Source organism: Sminthopsis crassicaudata, chromosome 3, assembly GCF_048593235.1.
Source record: "Sminthopsis crassicaudata isolate SCR6 chromosome 3, ASM4859323v1, whole genome shotgun sequence".
Lineage (NCBI taxonomy): Eukaryota > Metazoa > Chordata > Mammalia > Dasyuromorphia > Dasyuridae > Sminthopsis > Sminthopsis crassicaudata.
In genome coordinates this window covers 452,461,477-452,479,722 of record NC_133619.1, presented here as the reverse complement: position 1 = coordinate 452,479,722, position 18,246 = coordinate 452,461,477, and positions in this window count along the sequence as shown.

Below are 18,246 nucleotides of genomic sequence, written 5' to 3'. Positions count from 1 at the left end.
ACTTTGCAGGCAGTGCAGAAATAGCCCTTGAGAGCCATTGAATCAGTAGCAGCAGTGGCTGCTTCTGGAACTATTAGCCCAGATATGGTAAGGGAGGGCAAAAAAATTGGTCAAAAGATTACAGGGGTCTTTTTGCTAGAAATGAGTTGGGACTCTGTTGCTTTGCCTATATTTGGATCATGATCACAGTTCTAGATCACAGTCCCATGGTGAAGAGGAGCAGTAATACACCAGAGCTTGTGTTCTGAGCAGGACCATCCTCACAGTTCCAGGGCAGAAAATAGTGCTTGTGATCACTCACAGACAAAGGCAAAAATCAGAGATCTAAGGATTTCTCCTTAGATGCCACCTCCAAAGAATTAAAAATTAAAGGTTTCTAGAAATATCTATGAAAACAGCTGAACAAAATCACTAAAGCTTAAAACAGTTCACTCTCCCTTAGAAACATAGCCCTCCTTTAACAGAATTAAAAGCCATGTAATATATTTGGGAAATGAATAAACAATAGAAAAAAAATCTGATCACAGAAAGTTACTATGGTGGCAAGGAAGACCAAAGCATAGACTCAGAAGAAGATAGACTCAAAGCCCATACTTCCAAAACATCCAAGAAAAAAATGTAAATTGGTTTCACACTATAGAGAAGCTTGAAAATATATTGAAAATCAAGTAAAGGAGATAGAGGAAAAATTAGGAAGAGAAATGAGAGTGATACAAGAAAATCCTATAAGCCAAGTCAACAGCTTGGCAAAAGAGACACAAAAACTACTGCAGAAAATAACACTTTTGAGAAACAGACTAGGTCAAATAGTAAAACAAAACAACAATAGAGTCAATGAGAAGAATGCTTTAAAATGAAGAATTGGCCAAACAAATAGAGAGGTACAGAAATTCATTGGAGAGAAAAAAAATCCATAAGAAATATTATTGGCCAAATGGAAAAGAAGTACAAAAGGCCACTGAAATAAATAATTCTTTAATTGAACAAATGGAAACAAATGACTTTATGAAAAATCAAGGAATGATAAAAAAATCAAACGAATGAAAAAATAGAAAACAATGTGAAATATCTCATTAGAAAATTAATTAACTTGAAAAACAGCTTAAAATTACTGGACTACCTAAAAGATGTGTGTGTGTGTGTGTGTGTGTGTGTGTGTGTGTGTGTGTGGTGTGTAGGTTTGAAGAGAGAGACACACATACACACACACACAGAGTTGCAGGATACAAAATAAATTCACATAAATCCTCAGCATGTTTATACATCACCACAAAATCCAACAGCAAGAGGTACAAAGAGAAGTTCCATTTAGAATAAGTTCCATTTAGAATAATTGTCAGTAGCATAAAATATTTGGGTATCTATCTGCCAAAGGAAAGTCAGGCACTATGACCAAAACTGTAAAACACTTTCCACACAAATAAAGTCAGATTTAAACAACTGGAAAAATATCAAGTGCTCTTGTCTAGACCAATTGAATAAAATAAAGATGACAATACTCCCTAAATTAATAGTGCTATACCAATCAGACTTCCAAGAAACTATTTTAATGACCTACAAAAAATAGCAACAAAATTCATAGGGAAGAACAAAAAGTCAAGAATTTCAAGGGAACTAATGAAAAAAAAATCAAATGAAGGTGGCTTAGCTATACCTGATCTAAAACTATATTATAAAGCAGCAGTCACCAAAATTATTTGGTATTGGCTAAGAAATAGACTAGTTGATCAGCGGAATAGGTTCGGTTCACAGGACAAAACAGTCAATAACCATAGCAATCTAGTGTTTGACAAATCCAAAGATCCCAACTTTGGGGATAAGAATTCACTATTTGACAAAAATTTCTGGGAAAACCGGAAATTAGTATAGCAGAAACTAGACATTGACCCACACTTAACACCATACACCAAGATAAGATCAAACTATGTTCATGATTTAGGCATAAAGAATGAGATTATAATTAAATCAGAGGAACATAGGATAGTTTACCTCTCAGACTTGTGGAGGAGGAAGGAATTTGTGACCAAAGAATAACTAGAGATCATAAAATAGAAAATTTTGATTATATCAAGTTAAAAAGCTTTTGTTTAAACAAAACTAATGCAAACACGATTCGAAGGGAAGCAATAAACTGGAAAAACATTTTTACAATTAAAGCTTCTCATTTCCAAAATATATAGAGAATTGACTATAATTTTTAAGAAATCAAGCAATTCTCCAATTGATAAATGGTCAAAGGATATGAACAGACAATTTTCAGATGGTGAAATTTAAACTATTTCTACTCATATGAAAGGATGTTCCAAATCACTATTGATCAGAGAAATGCAAATTAATGCAACTCTGAGATAGCACTACACACCTGTCAGATTGGCTATGATGAGAGGAAAAGATAATGATGAATGCTGGAGGGGATGCAGTAAAACTGGGACACTGAGTTGTGAACAGATCCAATCATTCTGGAGAGCAATTTGGAACTATACTCAAAGAGTAATCAAACTGTGCATACTCTTTGATCCAGCAGTGTTACTACTGAGCTTATATTCCAAAGAGATATTAAAGAAGGGAAAGGGACCTGTGTGTGCCAAAATGTTTGTGGCAGGCATTTTGTGGCAACTAGAAACTGGAAATTGAATGGATGTCCATCCATTGGGAAATGATTGGGTAAATTGTGGTGTATGAATGAATATTATTGTTCTGTAAGAAATGATCAGCAGGATCAATACAGAGAAGATTGAAGAGACTTACATGAACTGATGTTATGTGAAATGAGCAGAACCAGGAGATCATTATACATTTTAACAATAGTACTATATGAGGATATATTCTGATGGAATTGGATATCTTTGACAATGAGAAGATCTAATTCAGTTCCAATTGATCAGTGATGGACAGAGTCAGTAATTTCCCGGAAAGAACACTGGGAAATGAATGTGGAATACTTGCATTTTTGTTTTTCTTCCCAGGTAATTTTTACATTCTGAATCCTATTTTTCTTGTGAAACAAGAGAAATGTATGGATTTAAGATATACTTTAACATGTTTAACATGTTAAACTGCCTGAGTTTAACACAACACTGCTATAATAATAATAAAAAAAAAAAGAAATGATGATAAGGCTCATTTCAGCAAAGCCTCAAAAATCTTATGTGAACTTATTCTAATTTGGAGCTGTAGATGAACTACATAGAATCATCCAGAAAATTGATTTAGAAAGAGGGAGACTGTTCAAGAGTATCAATGTTAAAGATATATCCTATTGCAACCAAAGGAAGCTATTTTCACCTATGAGGTATCAAAATATAGGATAACAGGAAATCTCCTCCTAGAAGCAAGGAGCCTCCATCTTCAGAGAAGTGAGAATGAATAAATAAAGTCCTATTACAACATATTTGTCATTTTTTTTCTGGTTCAATGATTTTCTATGAGATTCATGGATGACATTTATCCCTAGTTGGTGGTCTACATTGTTTACAATTTTTGTTTCCACCAAAATGCTACTTTAAATAGTTCCTCTTTGTATCTCTCCTCCCTCCTTCCACCCCCCCTCTCCCTTCTCTCTCTTTATGTTTTTCCTTTTCCCCCTCATTCTTTCTTTTTTTAGCCCCTTTAAGTTGATGGATAGTAGCAGAGCTCTTTATCAAAGATTAGTGGTATTTTATGAGCAATATAATTGAGTAAAATCCTCCTTCATTTTCATGATACATGTAATTAAGAATGATATACAAATAGAAAAAAATATTCTTCAACATCAATAATTGCTAGTAAGATGTGTTATTCATTTTGAGAACCTATGGCAAATGTTATGAGCTTCCAAACAAAATCAATGCACCAATTTTAACTTTTTTCCCCTAGTTTCCTCATGTAGGAAGGATTTAAAACCAGATTTGACCTTTGGTTTGAAATTGTATTCCATGTTTTTTGGATGACTACTTAATAAAAATAGACTGTTTTACTTTGCTATGAGTAGGACTGGAATCCCAAATATACATTCCTTTCATAGAAAAAAGAGCCCTAATCATCAAGAATAAGATATGTAAAAGCAAATGCTTATGAAATAGTTCAGAAAGTTATATTATACCACAGTGCTAAGACACAAACCCAATTATTGCTGATTATCAGATGTCCCTCCCGCAAATCATAGATGGATTTTTAATAAGTATTTTGAACATTAAGACATTTTTTCTTCATAGTGCAGGCGATACTGAACTTTTTTCTGAAAATGCTTATTGATTTAGAGATTTTTTTTACTGCATTAAGCTTTAATGAGTGGGATAGATGATGTATTTTCTTTGAACTACCCAGATTTTTAAAAACCACAGCAGAGTTTTTTTTTTTTTTTTTTTTTGGTAAGAATTACAGCACATACTAAATGTTATATGCTTTCTGCTTCAGGATATCTGACTTTTTCCTTTGTTTTGAAAGGACATGAAAGTGTTGAAAACAACTGAACTATAAATTGTGAAAATTAGTTTTTCTTCTAAAGGAATAGAGAATAACTTTGGCCTACTCAAAAGAAGCCACGTTTAAAGCTCTTCAATTACACATTTGGGGATAGAAATCTATTTTAAATGAAAGTAATTGATTTTCAAATTCAAACTATTACTCCTTGTGAATCTTAAGTAGAATTGTACTGTACTCCAAATTGGCAATGGGTAAAAGAACAATACTATTTCTTCTTCAGTTTCTAACTCATCTATATGTCTATGCCCTACCAGCTTGAACGAATATTCAAAAGAAGCTTCATAATGTTTTATAATCATGTTATCCTTTGTTCATTTTCTATCACACATTTACCTTGATTATATTGTCTTTCCTTCTCCTGCTCTGCCTTCAATAATTTCTTTCTTTCTCTTCTTGTGACTTTAATTTCTTTTTCTGTTCTCTGCTTGTTATGCTTTGTTTGTCTAGTTATTAGGACAAGTAGAAATTGTGTGGTTTTTAGTTATAAAACTGAGTAATTGTGTTATGGTTGCTCACTGGCAAAAATATAAAGTAGGCTAAATTTTGTTTTTTGCCTCTTCTCAGATACTTTTGACTTTTCCTTTATTCTCTTTCATAGTACCTACTACATAGTACCTTACATAGTACCCTACTTGCACCTAATATGCACTAACAGATTTTACTGCTCCCCCATAAAGGATATAAGAATTTCAAAAATGCCTCCTTTCCCAACTTAGTTGTTTTTATTTTATACAATATTGATGGATATTTGCTTGTGTTCAAGTTGTCTCAGGAGAAAGCAGGTTTCTTGAGGTCAGAGAAATACTGTCTTACTAGTTCCATAGATGTTTGACAAATGCTTGTTGATTGATTGAATGATTCAGAAGGAAACCCTGAAACATTAAAAGCCTTAAGACCTAGTGGAATGAATATAATAATGGTAGAATTTCAGGTGCCATGACCACTAATGAGTAGAGAAAATTCTTTTTTTGTCACTAAAAGTTTCTTCATGTAAGAATAATTAATAGCATTATATGGATTTTAAGGAATACACAGTAATTTACATATGTTTCTTTTAATCATTATGTCCCCGTGATATAAATTCTATTATTATTCTCATTTTACAGATTAAAAAAAAAACAAATTAAGGAATATTGAATATTTTATTCTGGGCCAAACAACTAGTGGTCATAAAAGGATTTTTATGAGAATTTTCTTACTCCAAGGTCCATTGTTTTATCCATTATGCCACCTAGCAAGGGAACCCATTTTAAATGCCAGGGTCAGGTATGAATTCCAGTCTGTGGGTGAAAGATAATTTACAACATATAATGAACTACATAAAGATGATTTCATCCCTATCCCAAGCTCACTGCTAAATATGTAGCAGAAGAAATACATTATCTTGAAGAATATATGTGCATCAACTAAAGTATCATTGAATCCCAATTTCAATTAGAAAACAGATTTTTAAAAAAAAGGTAAATTTCCCTTTTAACAATATTTAGATAAATAAACCCTTAGCTATTTGTATTTTTTCTTCCATTCCTACTTATTTTTTGGGGAAAATTATATTCTGGCCCACTTCCTAGGTTTTCAAAATACCTGCCATTATATGAAGGCTATTTGGTGATTGGATAAACAATTAAATTATTCTGCCTTCTTTACTGCATTTACTGCATTCAAAATCAGCCCAAATGTTTAATTATCCATGGAAAATTCAGCCCATGTTATCCTAAAAGATATGGTTTAGATGCAATAGAGATTATTATAAATAAGAATCCATATCCAGATATGTTGTAAGAGGCAATTTGGCAAAATAGAAAGAGTTCTGGATTTGGCTTCAGAGAATCCAATTTCAAATTTCAGTATTTCCTATCTGTGTGATCTTGGACAAGTAACTTAGCTTCTCTGGGTGTCAGTTGTGACATCTGTAAAATAAGGGAGTTAGACTACCTGACCTCTAAGATCATGTGGTCATGACCACATATTCACCATCAAAGAATTTAGTTAAATTTGTAGAAAAATGTTACCACTGTGCTGCTTGAATATTTAAAAAGTATTTTATCAAATAATACAGCATGCCAATGTATACCAACATGTAATGTCACTATGCTTCTTGCTATTCTTCACCTAAGACACTCCATTTCCTTTATCTAGGCTTTTCTACTAGTTTTGTTTTGTTTTGTTTTGTTTTTTCATACCTGGAATGTTCTTCCTCCTAATATATATTTTCTGGATTCCCTGACTTTCCATCTCATCTAAAATCCAACATTCTCCAAGCAGTCTTTCCAAATTATCTTAGTGCTAGAACTTTTCTGCTGTTGATTCTCTCCAATTTATCCAATATATGTGTATCTTTTCAACAATGATACTGTATGAGGATGTATTCTGATGAAAGTGGATATCTTCAACATAGAGAAGAGCTAATACAATTCCAATTGATCAATGATGGACAGTATCAGCTACATCCAGAAAAGGAACACTGGGAAATGAGTAAACTGTGAGCATTGTTTTTTTTTTTTTTTGTTTGTTTCTCTTCCCAGATTATTTTTACCTTCCGAATATAATCCTTCCTTTGCAACAACAACAACAAAATCCGGTTCTGCACATATATATTGTACCTAGGATATACTATAACATATTTAATATGTATGGGAATTCCTGCCATCTAGGGGAAGGGGTGGAGGGAAGGAGGGGAAAAATTTGGAACAGAAGGGAGTACAAGGGATAATGTTGTAAAAAAAAAAAATGACCTATGCATATGTACTGTCAAAAAAAAAGTTATAATTATAAAAATTAATAAAAAATATTCTCTTGGCAAAAAAATACAATATATGTGTATCTTCATACAGTTGTTCACCTGTTTTTGCCCTCATTTAGACTGTGCTCCTTCAGAAAAGGGACAGTTTTTTTCCCTTTCTTTCTTTTCTTTGGTATCCCCTTAATGTATTATCTGTAACATAGAAGTCATTTAATAAATTCTTGTTGAGTAAATGACAAAACAAATTGGATATGATAAAAAATGTATTAAGATTCCTTGGAGGATTTAATCAGAGATAACCTTTTCAATGACCCTTTAATCCTTACTATTAGGTGAATCATAAAATGGAGAGTACTATGTTTACTCAAGGCATTTTAACTGTATTTTAAGGTAATCCAGTATAAATTCTAGTTGAAGAGAAAGCTGACTAAGATGAGAAGTACTGAGGACTCACAGAAAAGACAAAATTTAGCAGGCAATACTTTTAAGAAGTGGAGAACATGGAGGGAATTTTTCCAAAACACAAAACATAGGTTTGCAAGAAAATAAATTACTCAGAAAAACTAAATAAAATCCTACTTGGTAAAAATGAAATCTTAATGAAATAAAGGATTTCAAAGCATTCATGAAGAAAATAATAGAGTAGAACCTTTGAAAAAAAAACTAGGAGGATTAGTCATAAACAAAACAAACTCTAATTATGGCATATAACTCACCCATTTTCAATTATTTGAATTCTAATGAATATAATGTTTTAGGGTAGCAATTTCTAGTTATGAATGATATGTTTGGGGTTTAGCACCAAATGTTGGATTGATGAAGGCACCAAATGTTGGGATTCAATCATGAAAAATTGCAGTGATCTTGATTTGAAATGCATTATTTTTTAACAGGCAAATGGAAAAAAGAAAATTGGATGAGAGATAAGAGTAGTAAAAAAGAGACTCACTGGTGGGGAGGATTAGTCATAAACAAAACAAATTCTAATCATGGAGTATAACACACATTCTTGAACTATTTGAATTCTAATTATTTTTAAATCTATGCTTCAAAGTACCTTTATTGAATGTAATTTTATTGCATTATGGTCAGAAAAAAAAAGATTTATTTAATATTTTTGTATTTATTTGTGAGCTTTTATGCCCTAATACATAAACATTGGTTTTGTGTGTGTGTGTGCATGCATGTGCGCATACATGCACATGCACATGCATATGAAGGTGCTATGCATATCTAAGAAAACATCTCTGTTTGAAAATTCTTTTCATCTTCTAAACTTCTTCCTTGTTTATTTGATATTTAGATTTATCTAGGACTGAGAGGGGTGAATTGAAGTCCACAACTATTATAGTTTTACTATTTCTTCCTATAATTTATTTAACTTTTATTCCCCAAAATTTAGATGCTATGTAATTTGGTTTCAGAATTAATATTAATTTACTTATAGCTTTTTTAAGTAAAGTATGTAACTTCTTGGTTTATCTCTTTTTATTATGTCTGTTTTTGATTTTACTTTTCATGAGATCAAAGTTGCTACCTTTGATAATTTCTTTTTTATATTAAGTGAAACATAAGAGATTCTGTTTCAGCCCCCTATTTTAACTCTATTTGAATCTTTCTGTTCAAACTTTAATTATGGTATGTGAATAATGAAGTGAATTTTGAACAAAGGAAAGAAAGAAGGAAGAAAGGAAGGAAAAGAGGGAAAAAGAGAGGGAGGGAGGAAGAAAGGAAGGAAGAAGGAAGGGAGGGAGGGAGGGAGGAAGTAAAAAAGGAAGGAAGAAGGGAGGGAAGCAGGGAGGCAGGAAGAAATGTTTGAGGGAGGTTGAGAGGGGGCACAGAAGATTACAAACAGTTTGGATTAAGTATAGAACATTATTACAGAATATACTCCTGATTCACCACTCTTTTTTTTGTAAGGAACATGTGGGAAAGCAAAGAGAAGGAAAAGATTTAGAGAATCACATAGAAATATAGTATTAAAGATTTTTAAAAATGTGAATAGGATAACTTTCTACATAAAATGGAAAATGATCACAGAGATGTGCTAGAAAGTAGATTCCAACATTATGTTGTTGCAAGAAATACATTTGAAACATAAAAATTCACATGGAGTTAAAATTAAAAAATGAAATAAAATTTATTAGTTTTCAGCTAAAGAAAAACAAGCAAACAATGGTTAATCATGATGATTTTTTTAGCTAGTAGGTAGACCTGAATTGCACCTGGGATATCTTAAAATCAAATGCATATTTGTGAGAAATAGAAGTGGAGCCACGACAGTAGCACAAGTGAAAGTGTATCTAGCCCTATCCAGAATTTAGTAAACTAAGTTGGAAAGAATTAGAAACTCAGACATGACACATGAAAGGAAAAACTGAAAAGGGAAGTAAAAAGAGAAATGGGTTACAACAGGGATGGGAGATATTGAGGAGGGCCATTGGAAACCTAAATTCATCTTAGAACATATGACTCAGGCTGAAGATAGTAGTTGTGTCCACCTCCTCCAGAATTTAGTAAAGTTCCAAAAAAGGTCATCCCCCCCCCAATCTGTTGCTTCCTTATGTCTGCCTATTAACAGATACTGCAATATGCACAACTTGCTTCTTTTGCACAAAAGTTCCCATGTCCTAAACTTTTCCTCAAATGAAAATAGGAGTAACTGGAAGTAAATAAAACTTTACAAAAATTAGAGCCAAAACCCACTGTCTTTCCCAAATGGGAGATATGACTTCTTAGAAGTATATTATTAAATTTTTCTCTAATAGGGGGAGAAACATTGTGTGAATCTTACTCTCATCAGAAGAGGCTCAAAGAGTAAATAATTGACATTTTTGTTTTTCAGATAATTTTCTCTCACCTCATTAAAAGGGGGGAGAGGAAAAGGGAAAAGGAAAAGGAGAATAAGGGAAGAGACTTGGAGGGAGGTGGGAGGGATACTAAAAAAAGGGAGGGCTGCGCATCACAAGTGGGGTCTATAAATTAAATATCGGGGAAGGGGTTCAGGGGGTCAAGGGAAAAAGCATAATCTGGGGATAATATGATGGCACGAAATACAGAATTAGTAATTTTAACTGTAAATGTGAATGGGATGAACGCTCCCATCAAACGGAGACGGATAGCAGACTGGATCAAAAATCAGAACCCTACAATATGTTGTTTACAGGAAACACACTTAAAGCAGGGAGATACATACAGAGTAAAGGTAAAAGGTTGGAGCAGAATCTATTATGCTTCAGGTAAAGCCAAAAAAACAGGGGTAGCTATCCTTATGTCAGATCAAGCCAAAGCAGAAGTTGATCTAATTAAAAGAGATAAGGAAGAAAACTATATCCTGCTGAAAGGTAGCATAAATAATGAAGCCATATCAATACTAAACTTATATACACCAAGTGATATAGCATCTAACTTTCTAAAGGAAAAGTTAAGAGAATTGCAAGAAGAAATAGACAGTAAAACTATAATAGTGGGAGATCTCAACCTTGCACTCTCAGATTTAGACAAATCAAACCACAAAACAAATAAGAAAGAAATTTAAAAAGTAAATAGAACATTAGAAAAACTAGGTATGATAGACCTTTGGAGAAAACTGAATGGCAATAGAAAGGAATATACTTTCTTCTCAGCAGTTCATGGATCCTATACAAAAATTGACCATATATTAGGACATAAAGATCTCAAAATTAAATGTAGGAAGGCAGAAATAATAAATGTCTTCTTCTCAGATCACAATGCAATAAAAGCTACATTCAGTAAGAAGTTAGGGGTAAATAGACCAAGAAGTAATTGGAAACTGAATAATCTCATCTTAAAGAATGACTGGGTGAAGCAGCAAATTATAGAAACAATTAATAATTTCACCCAAGATAATGACAATGATGAGACATCATACCAAAATCTCTGGAATGCAGCTAAAGTGGTAATAAGGGGAAATTTTATATCTTTAGAGGCTTATTTGAACAAAATAGAGAAAGAGAAGATTAACGAATTGGGCCTGCAATTTAAAAAGCTAGAAAAAGACCAAATTAAAAACCTCCAACCAAAAATTAAACTTGAAATACAAAAGTTAAAAGGAGAAATCAATAATATTGAAAGTAAAAAAACTATTGAATTAATAAATAAAACCAAGAGTTGGTTTTATGAAAAAGCCAATAAAATAGATAACCCTTTGGTAAATCTGATCAGAAAAAAGAAAGAGGAAAATCAAATTGTTAGTCTTACAAATCAAAAGGGAGATCTTTCCACCAATGAAGAGGAAATTAGAGAAATAATGAGTTTCTTTGCCCAACTTTATGCCAATAAATTTGATAACTTAAGTGAAATGGATGACTTCCTCCAAAAATATAGGCTTCCTAGATTAACAGAGGAGGAGATAAATTGCTTAAATAGTCCCATTTCAGAAAAAGAAATAGAACAAGCTATTAATCAACTCCCCAGGAAAAAATCCCCAGGACCAGATGGATTTACATGTGAATTCTACCAAACATTTAAAGAACAATTAGCCCCAATGCTATATAAACTATTGGAAAAAATAGGGGATGAAGGAGTCCTACCAAACTCCTTTTATGACACAGACATGGTACTGATACCTAAACCAGGTCGATCGAAAACTGAGAAAGAAAATTATAGACCAATTTCCTTAATGAATATTGATGCTAAAATCTTAAATAAGATATTAGCAAAAAGACTTCACAAAATCATCCCCAGGATAATACACTATGATCAAGTAGGATTTATACCAGGAATGCAGGGCTGGTTTAATATTAGGAAAACTATTAGTATAATTGACCATATTAATAATCAAATTAATAAAAACCAAATGATCATTTCAATAGATGCAGAAAAAGCATTTGACAAAATCCAACATCCATTCCTACTAAAAACTCTTGAGAGTATAGGAATAAATGGATTATTCCTTAGAATAATCAGGAGCATATATTTAAGACCGTCAGTAAGCATAATATGCAATAGAAATAAACTGCAACCTTTCCCAGTAAGATCAGGAGTGAAACAAGGTTGCCCACTATCACCATTACTATTCAATATAGTACTAGAAACGCTAGCCTCGGCAATAAGAGCCGAGAAAGAGATTCAAGGAATTAGAGTAGGAAATGAGGAAATCAAACTATCACTCTTTGCAGATGACATGATGGTATACTTAGAGAACCCCAAAGACTCTGCTAAAAAGCTATTAGAAATAATTCAGAATTTTAGCAAAGTGGCAGGATACAAAATAAATCCACATAAATCCTCAGCATTTTTATATATCACCAACAAAATGCAACAGCAAGAAATACAAAGAGAAATTCCATTCCAAACAAATGTTGAGAGTATAAAGTATCTGGGAATCCATCTACCAAAGAATAGTCAGGAATTATATGAGAAAAATTACAAAACACTTGCCACAAAAATAAAGTCAGATTTAAATAATTGGAAAGACATTCAGTGCTCTTGGATAGGCCGAGCGAATAAAATAAAGATGACAATACTCCCCAAACTAATCTATTTATTTAGTGCTATACCAATCAGACTCCCAAGAAACTATTTTAATGACCTAGAAAAAATAACAACAAAATTCATATGGAAGAATAAAAGGTTGAGAATTGCAAGGGAACTAATGAAAAAAAAGTCAGAGGAAGGTGGTCTAAGTGTACCTGATCTAAAGCTATATTATATAGCAGCAGTCACCAAAACCATTTGGTACTGGCTAAGAAATAGACCAGTCGATCAGTGGAACAGATTAGATACAAAGGACAAAAAAGGGTACATCTATAGCAATCTAATCTTTGACAAACCCAAAGATACCAACATTAGGGACAAAAATTCATTATTCGGAAGAAACTGTTGGGAAAACTGGAAATTAATATGGCAGAAATTAGATATGGACCCACACTTAACATCATATACCAAGATAAGATCAAAATGGGTCCATGATTTAGGCATAAAGAATGAGATCATAAATAGATTAGAGGAACAGAGAATAGTCTACCTCGCAGACTTGTGGAGGAGGAAGGAATTTATGACCAGAGGAGAATTAGAGATCATTATTGATCACAAAATAGAAGATTTTGATTACATCAAACTAAAAAGTTTCTGTACAAACAATACTAATACAAACAAGATTAGAAGGGAAGTAACAAATTGGGAAAATATTTTTAAAAGGAAAGGTTCTGACAAAGGTCTCATTTCCAAAATATATAGAGAACTGACCCTGATTTATAGGAAACCAAACCATTCTCCAATTGATAAATGGTCAAAGGATATGAACAGACAAATCTCATATGATGAAATTGAAACTATTTCCACTCATATGAAAGAGTGTTCCAAATCACTACTGATCAGAGAAATGCAAATTAAGACAACTCTAAGATACCACTACACACCTGTCAGATTGGCTAAATGACAGGAACAAATAATGATGAATGTTGGAGGGGATGTGGGAAAACTGGGACACTGATACATTGTTGGTGGAGTTGTGAAAGAATCCAGCCATTCTGGAGAGCAATTTGGAACTATGCCCAAAAAGTTATCAAACTGTGCATACCCTTCGATCCAGCAGTGCTACTACTGGGCTTATATCCCAAAGAAATACTAAAGAGCGGAAAGGGACCTGTATGTGCCAAAATGTTTGTGGCAGCTCTTTTTGTAGTAGCTAGAAACTAGAAGATGAATGGATGTCCATCAGTTGGAGAATGGTTGGGTAAATTATGGTATATGAAGGTTATGGAATATTATTGCTCTGTAAGAAATGACCAGCAGGAGGAATGCAGAGAGGCTTGGAGAGACTTACATCAACTGATGCTGAGTGAAATGAGCAGAACCAGAAGATCACTATACACTTCAACAACAATACTGTATGAGGATGTATTCTGATGGAAGTGGAAATCTTCAACATAAAGAAGATCCAACTCACTTCCAGTTGATCAATGATGGACAGAAATAACTATACCCAGAGAAGGAACACTGGGAAGTGAATGTAAATTGTTAGCACTACCGTCTATCTACCCAGGTTACTTATACCTTCGGAAGCTAATACTTAATGTGCAACAAGAAAATGGTATTTACACACATATATTGTATCTGGGTTATATTTGTAACATATGTAAAATGTATGGGATTGCCTGTCATCGGGGGAAGGGAGTGGAGGGAGGGGGGGATAATTTGGCAAAATGAATACAAGGGATAATAGTATTTTAAAAATTAGTCATGCATATATACTGTGGGAAAAAATATTCTAAATAAAAATTTTTCTCTAATAAAATGGAGAAAGGAATCTGAAGGCAATTATATTACATACCCACACACACAAAAAAGCTAATTGTTTTAAGAAGCTGAAGCTTATTAAATCTCTAGAAATAAAGAGGGTAGAGATGACAGTTGTTATTATTTGTCCTTCCTCTTTGAAGATGACCACATCAGGGAGGTGATGCCTTGACATTCAAGGGAATTTAATTTAAATAAGGGAGGACTGTGACACATCACCTGCCTCACTTTCTCATTCTTGGTCCTATGGCTATATATAGATAGGATAACTGAAGATGGCCCTGGATGCATTGAATGACTTTGGCCTTTTCAAGCAAAGATCTTTAACAGGTTTCATAAAGCCATACCCACTCATTGGTTTAAAAATGAATAAATGTAGGAATTTGACCTAACAAAATACCCTAAAAAAATCTTCCCTTTTCCCAACGACAAAAGAAGATAGAAAAAACCTAGAAAGTGTACAGTACACCCCTACCAGGAAAGTGACAATAGCACAAAGAATCTAATAGTACTAGATAGTCAATACTACAACTGGCATTGATTTTGTAATCTATTTCTTCTTTACTTTTTAAAAATTATCTCTTCTATTTAATAGTATTTAAAAAACTTTCCAATTATATGTAAAGATGGTTTTCAACATTCAATTTAGTAAGATTGTGAGGTCCAAATTTTTCTCCTTTCCTTCCCTCCCCCTCCCCCAGACAGTAAGCAATATGATAAGGTTACATAAATACAATCATTTTAAACATATTTGCATATTAATCATCTTGTGAAAAAAAATCAGAACAAAGGGGAAAAACCACATCATAGAAAAAGAAAATTAAAAAAGTGAAAAAAATATGCTTTGATCTGCATGTAGTATTTAGCATTTTCCATGTACATTGTCCTGTATCATGGTATTGCTGAAAAGCAAAATCTATCAAAGTTCATCTCACAAGATTTCACTTACTATACTCCTGGTTCTCATTTCACTCATCATTAGTTCATGTACTTATTTCTAGGATTTTCTGAAATCTACATGCTCATTATTTCTTATAAAAATAATTTTCCATTATATGCATATGCCACAACTTATTCAGTCATTTCCTAATTGATGGGCATCCATTCAATTTCTAATTCCTTATCACCACAAAGAGTTATTATAAACATTTGTTGCCCACATGGGTCCTATTCTCCTTTTCTATGATCTCTGGATAAAGACTTAAGAATAATGCTACTGAATTGAAAAGTAGGAACAGTTTTGTAGCCCTTTGGGCATAGTTATAAATTCGCTATAATGGCTGGATAAATTCACAACTCCACCAACAATGTATTAATGTCCCAAGCCCTTCAACATTAATAATTTTCTGTTTCTGCCATCTTAACCAATCTCAGAGGTATGAAGTAATACCTCAGAGTTATATTTAGATGCATTTCTCTATCAATAGTTATTTAGACAAAATAAAATTGAAGAGTTCCAAGGGTGGACCCAAGATGGCACAGAGAAATCAGGAAAAAACTTCAAAAAGATCAGTCTCAATATGCTGAAAAGGGTCTTTATCACAGCTCAGAGTCTGAAAAATCTGGCGAAATGGTCTTAATCACAATAATAACAACTGAAATCCCTAAATCCTGGCTCAGATCAGTGGGGCAGCCTCCAGTCCCAGTTCAAAAAGCAAACTCTGGGAAACCAGGCTGTTTCCTAAAAAGAGCAAGTAAAGCCACCTCTTGTAAACACAAGGGTCCCTTACACTTAAATTGAAGGCTCAGAGCTGCTTAGGAAGCTTGGGAAAGTGACACCCTTATCCCAGGAGCAGATATTGACTATAAAACTAAAACAAGAGGAAATACAAAAAGAAATGGAAATAAAATGAACAAGCAAGAAAGCAACCTTGACCATAGAGAGTCACCATGGTGACAGGGAAGATTAAAATACCAACTCAATTGAAGAAAAAATGCCCATAGAGAAATCTCAAAGATTTATTATGAGTTGGTATCAAACCAAAGAGGCTTCTTGGAAGTGCTTGTAAAAGATTTCAAAAGGTAAATAGTTGTAGAGAAAAAATAAGAAAACAAATGGAATATGAGGAGACAGCAGCTTGGACAAGGAATGCAATTCCTTAAAAAATGCATTGGACTCTGAATTAATGCTTGATTGTCAAAACCCAGGACTATTAGGAATAAAACACATTATCAACAGAAGATGTCCTCCAAATTCACCAGAAAGGGTCTGTTTTTGCTCGGGGGCAGGGATGGTTAGGGTAGGTGCAGAATTCAGGCAATTAGATAATGAGAGCACAGAAAGCAATTCATGCTGAGCAGACTGGTGGTCTCAGCCAGCGGAAAATTTGGGGGGAGAACTTTACCACAGTGTGAGCTATTTTGCTCTGGCAGCAAGCCAATAGATCAGCAAAGAAGCTATAAACACAGAGGGTAAAAACTATAACCCCAATATGCTAGTCTCTCAGGACCTGGACACATCCACCCAACACCCATAGTGACTCAGCATGATCTCAGAGTGAAACTGCTGCTCCCAGTGCATCCATTGCTGTCCCTATGCTACTTCACTGCTACTTTTTGTTGTCTGTAGAGGAAGCTTGGTAATACCATAGTTTTTTTTTTTTTTTCCTTGTTCTCTTTCATCTTTTTTGTTAAAATGAGTAAAAAGTTAAAGCAAGCTCTAACTATAGATAGCTTCTATACTGATAGTGAGCAGACTTGAAATCCTGAGGAGACTAAAACCAGATTGTCTCTAGATTAAATACCCAAGGGGGATATAATCTGGTCCCCACCACCCAGGGGTCTCATGGAAGAAATTAAAAAGGCTCTTACAAGAGAACTAGAAGAAAAATGGGGAAAGTAAAGGGAAGCTTTGCAAGAGGGTCTAGATAAGTCATCCTACTCATTGAAAGATAGAGTGGATAAAAAAATCAACTTGCTGAAAAAACAGAATTAGTGAATTGGAAAAAGAAAATAGCAATCTAAAAAAATAAAATTGGCAAAATGGAAAAAAAAATTCCATAGAACAAAACAACTCATTTGAAAACTCAAATGGACAATTACAAGAAGAAATTTAAAAAGTAAATGAAGAAAATAATTCATTAAAAATCCGAATTGAACAAATGGAAATGAATGATTTGAGGAAACAACAAAAATCTGTCAAGCAAAACCAAAAAATGAAAAAAAAAATAGAAAACATGCTAAATACCTGTTAGGATTACCAGGTGAGAACTCAGGTTGTCTGGACAGTGACAAGATGAGAATTCAGGTTGACTTGACAATTCTGTAGCTCAGACCTTTGGATCGGGCCTTTAAAGGGAGTTTACACCTTAGGAATTCTAGGAGGTGCAAGCTCATTGGTTGAAGTAATGTTTCCCAGAAGCCCTTGCATTATCCCACGCCCATTCTCTGGGAGGATAAAAGAAGGGCAGCATTGGGTCTGGGAGAATCGACTCTGGGATATAGTCTTGACGCCAGGCAGGCTGAAAGGAGACCAGTCTGATTTGAGAAAGGACAAGAGTTGTAGGAGATTCAGAGCTCCCAAGAAACCTGCACACAGAGGAAAAGATTGTACAGATCTCCTCCCAGAGAAGGATTATAATTGAGCAGACGACCAGACCCTCACAATTCAAGAACTTTACAAATACCTACTTGGGAAAACAACAGACCTGGAAAATAGATCTAGGAGAGATCATCTGAGGATTATTGGACTTCCAGAAAATTCTGATGAAAAAAAGAGTCTAGACACTATTTCCAGGAAATCATCAAAAAGAAGTGCCCAGATGTTATAGAAACAG